Genomic DNA, 7,879 nt, shown 5'->3' on the forward strand with positions numbered 1-7,879 from the left:
TCCCTTCCCTTCCCTTCCCTTCCCTTCCCTTCCCTTCCCTTCCCTTCCTTTCACTTCCCTTCCTTCTTTTTCTCTTGTTTTTATCCTTTCAAGTAACAGAAAACAGAGAATGAGACTGCCTTTTTTTTTAAATTTTTGTGGGTGCAGATTATAATCAAAATGTTAAAAATCAATTTGGGTCTGGAAATGTGGCTATGAATCAGAAAGCTTCTGCTTCAGGTTCATTTTTAATTGCGGCATGCTTGTGTCATTCTGGAGTTGCCGTCCCTTTGTGAAGACCAGATGCGTGGATGCTGATGTCTCTTACACTTGAATCATCTGTATGTGCAATAGCAAGTGGCACAAAAACAGCTTCTCCTGTTTGAGGGCTTATCATTTCAAGGTTTCTTGATTTCCCCACTTAGGATACAGTAACACTGTATCATCTGCAGTTCTTTGGTAGTGTTCTGGAAACAATGCCAGCTGAAGTAATTTACAGCTTCACACCAAATTTCTTGTGGAAATGCAAGTCGCACTTAGACACCTTCTAATGTGCAGTATTGAAACTCTGTAATCAAAACCTGAAACTCAGACCAAACTTCTGAAGCTGTTACACTGAAATGCTGAAGGTGCAGTAGTTGTGCTGATCTTACAGCCTGTTTACTGGTTGTCTCTCATAAGATGAGCAGGAGTATTCCTGTTTTATGCCATTCATTGCTACGAGGTTCCTGGGCAGAGATGCATCTCGCTCAGTGGATCCTGGAGATATCCACATCTAAAGCTCCCATTTTTCTCTATTGACTGTAGGTGGCTCAACCCTTAATGGTATTTTCTTACACCATTTTGCACTCCAAATTAGTTTTAGAGCAATTTAGTGTCCATTTAATCTTTCTTTCTTTACTGTCACCTCAGTTCACAAACATCCACTTACCTTGAAAAATATTACTTGATACTTTATGAAACTAAAGCACAAATGAGGGACTTTTGTTAAAGTGAGAAGTGCATGGAGATGAGAAATCATGCCCTCAGCTCTGCTCTCCCTCATCACTGGTCTGCTGATAAAATTCAGGAAACAATGTGATTGAAATTCATTATATAAAAAGCATCTTTAACAATAAGCATCTTTACAGGATCAAGCACAGCAGCAAGAAAACAGAAATAATAATAAACTTATAAGTGGGAATAAGAGCTCTTTACTTTTATTGCTCCCATACAGTGACCTGTAAAACTCCAGTTGCTTCTCTGTCCTTGCCCTTATCCTTGCAATATGCTTTCAGATTTCTTCCAGCAGAATGTTTCACAGTACAGAGCACTTTCCAGTTTCAAACACAATAAATCTATTCATTATTACTAAATAAATCAGCAAATTAAATACATCAGACGAATTACTAAGTTAGACAGATTCTCCTATGGCTATCCTCTTTGGTGGAGCTGACATAAACTCTGTATTGACTTTATTAATGAGTCCACCTCCAGCCAAATTTGTATGCGAACTGTCATGGGAACTCTGGCATTAGCCACATTTTCCTGCTCCTCATACAGTTACGATCTACAGCTGCTGTCTACAATACCTGAAGGAAAATACTGCTTTGTGGAAGCTACTGCCACCCAGATACTCCAGTGCTTGAGCTGCAAGTCTCTGTTGTTTCCATGTAGCTCTGAATGAGCCTGATTTCTGAAACTCAGTTATAAATGCAAGCTGTACAAAAGAAATGCAACTATGAGGATATGGCCAATAGCTTCAGCAGCAAGATATTTCACCCACGATTTGTTGCAATTTGGTTCTGGATGTTCCTTGGATCTTATGGCACATGGCTGTAGCGATAGATGTAAACAACCCTCTGCCCTGTATGGTGGAACATGGGCTCTGCCAGCAGGGACCATCTTCGATCTCATGGGCTCCACTGCATGACTGTGCCTATGCCTCCCCTTGGTTGGGGAAGGATGTTCTTCAGTTTAATACAAGCAAACAGACAACAAAAAAGGGAAATATCCTATAGATGTACAAAGAACCTCACTGAGGATTTGTTATTAACTTGCTTCTGCGAGAGATTTACAGTTTAGACCAAAGTACCAAATGGACATATTTCTCATAATTTTATTGACTAGATTGTTTGACTTATCTGGAAGGATTGTTATTAAACTTTGTTTAGGTTGGTTTTTTTTTTTTGGAACACTACCTGCGCAGAGGTCTAATGAGGCCAGTGTTATTAATCTGTTTTCTTTATTTCATCTACATGTAATAATGAAAATAAATAATAATAAGTAACATATTATATCCTCCTTGAGTGAAAAAAATAAATGTGCATAAAACAGACTAGGAATGCCCGGCAAATTAGCTTTACTTCTGTATCACTGAAGAAGACAAGCATATCCCTGTTTTTATCTGAAGTCTTTTAAGCCTTTCATCTAGTCATAAAATACTGGGAGGTTTGTTTGTTATGAGAAGTACCAAATATTTAATTCTGATAATGTCTGGAAACACTAGTGATAGCAGTTGTCCAGAGTAGATGTTGAACACAGTCACTTAACAGCCCTCCCACCCCCAAACCTTACTGAGAGATTATATTAGTGTAGGCTCTCATAGCCCTACAGTTACAATATTCATCATAACTGACCACTCTCTCAACAGCAAAAGGAAAAAATCCTCACAGTTACCTTGGCTGTCACTTAAATTTACACATTAAACACTGTGGAATCATGTTTTTTCAGCCAGATGGTGTTACTGAAAGGAAAGAAACATGAGAATCTCTAATATTCACGTGTCTGCTGCCCATTTTCTTAATGTTGCTGAAAGAATGTTTGAGCTTATTATACTAATAGAGGCCTGCCAAGTCTTTGGATTTATTGGTCTAAATCAGTGGAGTCATCGTCATTATTAGACCAGTTGCTGCTAGTCAATACTAAAAAGCATTCATTAGCTGCAAATGACAGAAATGGTACTACGCTATAGATTTTTTTATTATTGGCCAGAATGCATGCTTCCTTTTGAAGGGAATAATGAGAGAAGAATTAAATGAGAAGCCAGTAAGGATTTTACCAATGAGGAGAGCAATGTGGTAGCAAATACTATGGCATTTCAGAGTTTTATCTCATTTTCCCCATTTTTTTGGAGATACATGATCTTTTAAATACAACAGGATTATTAGTAGCGTCTATGGGTAATTGGTGCCTATGACTTCAGCAACAGCCCTCAGATTGTAATTTGAAATTAGCTGAGTTCAGTGGAAACATGAGGCCTATCTGCTTTTCTGTATTCCTTTTTCTCAAGGATGGTCTATTTCATTTGGAGTTCAAGGCCCATGAGATAGATACGTTTTAACTGTGCTGTTCCCCGGTACAGGTATGTTTCTCAACTGTGGATATTTTATCTGTTTTTGCACGTTACGGATTTTAAGAGTTCTGAGCCAGGCTTCTCAGCCATGTTGGGTTAGATGCTCCCCTCCTGTAGCCGTTCGGTGGGCACCTAAATCCTTTAGGTTCCTTTGAAAACCTCAGCTTTCTTCCTAAGAGGCATAACAAAGACAGACTTTCAAAGGAGCTGACATCTAGTAGCTTCCTTTCTTTTCGATGGATCTGCAAAGTAATAAGCCTGTATGAAAATCTTTCCACTCATTTCTGCTTCTAAGTGGGAGCTGAGTTTTTCTGAAATGCTGGCCAACAACTATTACATAAAGATGATATCCGAGGATGACAGGTACTTTGACAGTGCACAACAGTTAAGTAAAAACTGCTGAATTCATGTAATATTTGGAGGTAACTGTATTCAAACTGCTTTTCATCATTTAAAGTGAGATGTTCTATTTTTCCACCCAGCAGTTTGATTCCTCTCTCTTTCCTTTTAGACTTATATCAAAACTATAAAATGTTCAGCTGAACATTTCTTCCAGTACAACATTAACATGATGACACAATAACCAAAATAATTATAGTCCTGGAACATTATTTTCTTTTTAAGCAGTCTGAGTCTCCAAGAGAAGAGCCTGCTTAAATTGGCTCTTCAAAGAGAAATGTATTGCCACCAAATAAACAGTTGATATAAAAAAAAAAAGAAAAAAGAAAAAAAACCCCACCAAAACAATAACCTAAAGGGATCTAAGCTTATTAGTGAAACATTAAGTTTTAAAGATCCAGGCAATTTCCAGAGATCTTATAATTAACAAAAGGAACATTTGGAATGCATTGTGTTTGCTGATTGCTAAAACTGTCATAATTCTATTAGCAACTTTAAAAACAAAAATGTTAGAGAAAATATTGCCTGTCTGGAAGTTTTCTTCCCTTCTCTTAGTTAGCACAGCATTAACTGCTCTTTCAACAAAAGGCTCTGCCTTGCTATTTTATGACTGACAAGCAAGGATACTGTCCTGAAAATCTCTTCTCGTACTTGTGCTATAGGATTTCTCTCCCCATAGCTTGGAGACTAATCCATTGAGTGTCTCGTTATGTGAGCAGATTTTACTTACACAGACAATGCTATTGACTTCACTGAGTACAGTTCTGCAGACCAATCCTTAAAACAAAGCTTGGTTAAAAAAAAAAAAAAAACAGTCATTTTAAAATATGGATATATGGCCAGTTTAGAATAACTGATTCTAACAGCATAAAGCAAAAGAAAAAAGATGAGGAAAAAAATGCCTAGAAGTCTTATTCAGCAAAAGCTCCTGTTTAAATAATTAAAGCAGATTGTGCCCAATGTATAAATTTCTCTCTAAGACCCTTTTTTTTCCATGGAGAGTTGAAGTTTTGTTGAATCTTCTATTTCTAACTCTTAAGTCAATTTGTAGGAGGTGGTGTGTAAAAGCACTTTAGTAGGGAAAAGCAGCAATCTCAATGCATCAAAGTTAGGTGGTAGCGGGGTTATCACTCCGTGAAAATCACATAAACATTCCACATATGAAATATTATTCATCAGGGCAAAACCCTCCAAGGGTTTCGAAGATGACAATAGTGTCATGAAACCTTTTTTTGAAACAGGAAAAATGTATTCCACTTCTAAGATTGATTTTGTAGCCATGTAGCAGGCACTGTGACAAGGCAGGGAACGAACATAATTGAGAAGAGAATTAGCAAACCTTAAATATCTGGTGCTGCAATATCATTACCCATAAACTTGCCCTTTTTCCACCCTCTTTTCCCCAAAGACTGACATCCCATAACTGCAGTGAAAAAGAATGCATTCTTTCGAACAGCTAAATCAACAAGGTCTCACATGAGTAGTGTTGAGTGGTGTGGTTGACTGATTTCATGAAAAACTAATCAAGTATTCATCATTGAGATCAAACACTTCCCAAGTAATTATTATCAAAACCAATCTGATAAGACCTGAAGAAGTGGCATTACTGATCTAATCAGAAGTAGAACAGAAATAGCTCTCTCAGCTTTTGTAATGTTCAGGTATGAAAGCACAAAAATGTAATTGTATTTTATAATTAAGAAAAAGAAAGCTGTCACACTGCAATCAATTATTTCAAATCAATCATAACCATTTTAGTTTCTCTGGTTATTTATAAGAACATGTATTTACAAAATGACTTTTTCATGTATGGGTAAATTAATACATGGAACAGAGATGGCTCAGAAACAAAAGATACAGTTTAAAGCTGTTAAAAAGGAAAGGATTACATGACTATAGTGACTAACATTTCATTTTTGTAGCTTTATTCACATAGTGATGTTTTTTTAATATCTAAAATACAGAATAATGCTTTAAAAGCAAAATTGTCAGTAATCATCTATTTAGCATATTAACATTTATTAGAACTGTTGAGGATAATATAGGAAATTTAGGAATGCTTGAAACATTTTACGTATATTTAAAGATGCCAAAGTAGAATTTGTCCCAGACCCAGTTAATTCCCAGGAAGTTAACTGTGTGGCTGTGATTTTCAGAAAAGATCCAAAATGCATTTGAAATGGCACAGTACATCATAATGCCATTACTCTCTCTGATTTTGATGAAATAGTGTCTCACATAGAATGTATTGGGAAAAGGAAAGAAAATAAGAAAGAAAGGAAGAAAGGAAGAAAGAAAGAAACAGTAAACATCCTAATAGGCAATTTTACTTGATACTATCATGCTAGAATTCCTATGTCACTCACATAAATCTTAATTGGCCCTAATACTAATGGCTTTATTCTTTTTAGTCTTGTTATTTGATTTCTCAGAAAATATATTTCCAAGTAGATGACTGAATCATATCTGGGTGGCAGAAATTTCTTCAGATTCTCCTTTCTTTGGTAAGGAGTTTAAAAACTGAATGTTATATAAATTTCAAATATTATTTTGCTAAAATATGGAGTATTGTGTGAATGTGCATCTGGCTTTATTTTTTGGAAATAGTCTGATGAGTAGAATGCCATCGTTGAAAAATAACTTGCTAATATGTAAATAATATGGAAACAAAACTATTAATGAAAATAAATCACACATCTTAAACCTGAGTAAATCCTTTTAATGGGCTTTCTAATGGCTTTCTTGTACTGCAAAGCCACTGTCATTTGAATAATAAAATTTAAAGAAGAAATAATAAAAATGAATCAGAATGGAAAGATCTGGTCCAGTCTAAAATTTAGCATTTCTTGACTGGGAAATACATTGTTTCTATATTAATCTCAAAATTATAACATTAATTGGTTTCTAGGCAGATCAGGTAGCATCTGGTGCAACCCTTCCTTAGAATCTGAAAATTCTGAAAAAAAATTCTAGTTTTAGCACATCACAAAATGGAACTACTACCATCTACAATACTGTATAAAACAGTAGGAAAGTAGATGTTTAGCTACCAAAAATATTTAAATGTTGTGCAGTTACTTTAAGAAGCTGAAATATTTTTACTCTGTAGTCTACCAGCTGCCTTGACTGTATCTATACTATTTATGTTCTGTTAGATAGCTAGAACTTTACTTGATTTTCAGCTGCAGATTTAAGCACCTGATCCCCTCTAAGAGCAACTGTATCCTGAGTTGCATCAGAAGAGTGGTGGCCACCATGGCAAGGGGGATAATTTCCTCCTTCTACTCTGCCCTTATGAGGCCCCATGTGGAGTACTGCATCCAGGCCTTGGGCCCCCAACACATGAAGGATGCAGAACTGTTGCATCAGGTCCAGAGAGGGGCCATGAGGATGATCAGAGGGCTGGAGCGCCTCTCCTATGAAGAATGTCTGAGGGAGCCAATCTTTTTCAGTCTGGAGAAGAGAAGGCTCTGGGGAGACCTCATCGTGGCCTTCCAGTATTTAAAGAGAACTTATAATCCTTCCTTATAATCAGGAAGGAGATTGACTTTTTTATATGGGCAGACAGTGATAGGACAAGGAGCAATTGTTTTACACTGAAAGAGGGGAGATTTAGATTAGATGTTAGGGGAAAATTCTTTACTCAGAGGATGGTGAGGCACAGGAACAGTCTGCCCAGAGAAGATGTGGTTGCCTCATCCCTGGAGGTTTTCAAGGCCAGGCTGGATGTGGCCCTGATCTAGTGGGTGGCAGCACTGTCTGTGGGAGGGAGGTTGGAACTAGATGGTCTTTAATGTCCCTTCCAACCCAAGCCATTCTATGATTCTACAATTCAATAGCTGCCTGCATAACTTGAAGACTTTCTACTCCAAATATATATTTGTCTTTGAAATCATTAAACATACAGGTATAATGAGAAAATGTTATAAAAAGTGAAACAGAAAGACTAGGTCTGAATTATCCAAACTTCATTCACAACAGATAGCTCTTCATTGCAAGGCAAATGGTAAGGCTATTTGATGAGCAAGGCATTGACTTCTTATGAGTAAGATAATAGAAAAGGATCCAATATTTGCTTGCTTAAGAGAACAAATCTTTTCCTTCCTTCCTTCCTTCCTTCCTTCCTTCCTTCCTTCCTTCCTTCCTTCCTTCCTTCCTTCCTTCCTT

The sequence above is a fragment of the Numida meleagris genome, chromosome 1 (genome assembly GCF_002078875.1).
Source record: "Numida meleagris isolate 19003 breed g44 Domestic line chromosome 1, NumMel1.0, whole genome shotgun sequence".
NCBI lineage: Eukaryota > Metazoa > Chordata > Aves > Galliformes > Numididae > Numida > Numida meleagris.